The sequence below is a fragment of the Loa loa genome (genome assembly GCF_000183805.2).
Source record: "Loa loa unplaced genomic scaffold supercont3.204, whole genome shotgun sequence".
NCBI classification, from domain to species: domain Eukaryota; kingdom Metazoa; phylum Nematoda; class Chromadorea; order Rhabditida; family Onchocercidae; genus Loa; species Loa loa.
Genome location: NW_018108384.1, coordinates 15,060 through 16,653, shown reverse-complemented (window position 1 = coordinate 16,653; position 1,594 = coordinate 15,060).

Below are 1,594 nucleotides of genomic sequence, written 5' to 3'. Positions count from 1 at the left end.
GGACGGCACTGTTGACAAAAGGGGGAAATACGTATCCATTCCTTTAAAGGAATCTTCACTACTTCACTTAATCCAACGATCCAACCATACTTAGCTCTGTTTCCGTTTTATCCTCCAGCAATTCATTCCAGTCTATTCGTCGGGATTGAAGTAACGATTATGTCTCATTCGCGCTAATTTCTATTTAATTAATAAATACTATCTGTATTTCTACTCTTCAGCTACATCAAAATGATCAACAGATCCTCCTCACCTATCCATTGATTATTCAATCATAATAAAACAGTTTCTTTTAACTAAAAGTGGGAAACTAGTTTCCTTTCAATAAAAGAAGCAAGGTAACCGAGTTTTATTTGTTAGGAAAAAAGAAAACCAAATTTTTCGCAACATGAGCTTAGTTCAAGTATTTAATGAAGTACCATTTTATAATTATTGAGTACATTAGCTTTAAATTGTATTTAAAAATTTTTAAATTCACAATATACTCTTCATAACACATATTGTTTACCGCTGCAAACGATTCCATTTGTCATAGATTTTACTCTCACTAAATAATGAATTTTGAAGTTTTTCATAGTGATTTTGAAACAAGTTTTTCATAATAATTTTGTTTTTCATGATGATTTTGAAACAAGAACAAACAATGCCTGCCTGAATTGAATAATTTCTGGTTCTGAATTTTTCACATTTAATTCTTGACACCGTGATTGTCAAAATTAAAAATTAAATATCGAATTGAATCAAATTTCATTTTGATATTGCGATTAGCATAATAGCCACTATAAAAACACACCAACACCGATCAATTTCTCATGCGTCACTAGTTTTGTTGTGTCACATTCAATTAATAATAATTCTGTTATGTCACATTCGTCCATAACAATTCAGTTAATAATAATAGGGTATTTCGATCTCGGCCGCTTCTTTTGTATAGTATATTGAGTTGGCATTTAAATTCTCGTTGTAGATTATCAAAAATATGCTGGAATTTTACAATTTTACAATCATAACTACTTGATTTTGAGTATCTTCTTGACTACGAATCCTTATCAAATTTCCTGACGATTTCTATCTCAATAATAATATCGCTACCCATCGGATGCAGTTTAACAAATTCACAATTTGTTGTCGTATTGTTTCATTTCCTTTGTTAAAAACAAGTAAGCTTATCTATAATAATATGATTTGCATATATCTGATCATGGAAAATCCTAATCTTCCTATATAAGCATTTTTTGACTGCTTCCTTCTCGTTCCATAGAACAATACTTGTATTAGTTATGCATTTCCCGCTTTGTGTAGTTCAGTACTCGGTATTACCTAGATCTAAATACTAATCTTGAAAAGAGTAATGTTGATCTGATACCAATCTTCTTCCATCATAAAATGATATTTCTCCTTTCGCTAATGCAAAATTTGTTGACATTTGACGTCTAACCATTCGTAGGAATATTGTGCTTTATTGTTTTTATCCGTTTGTTAGGAGAAATCTGTTTAGCTAATCCTATCTATTTCTTGTCGGGAAACCTGAAAAATACATATAATTTGTTATATATTATATATATATATATATATGTCTTACCGTTTTTTTTTT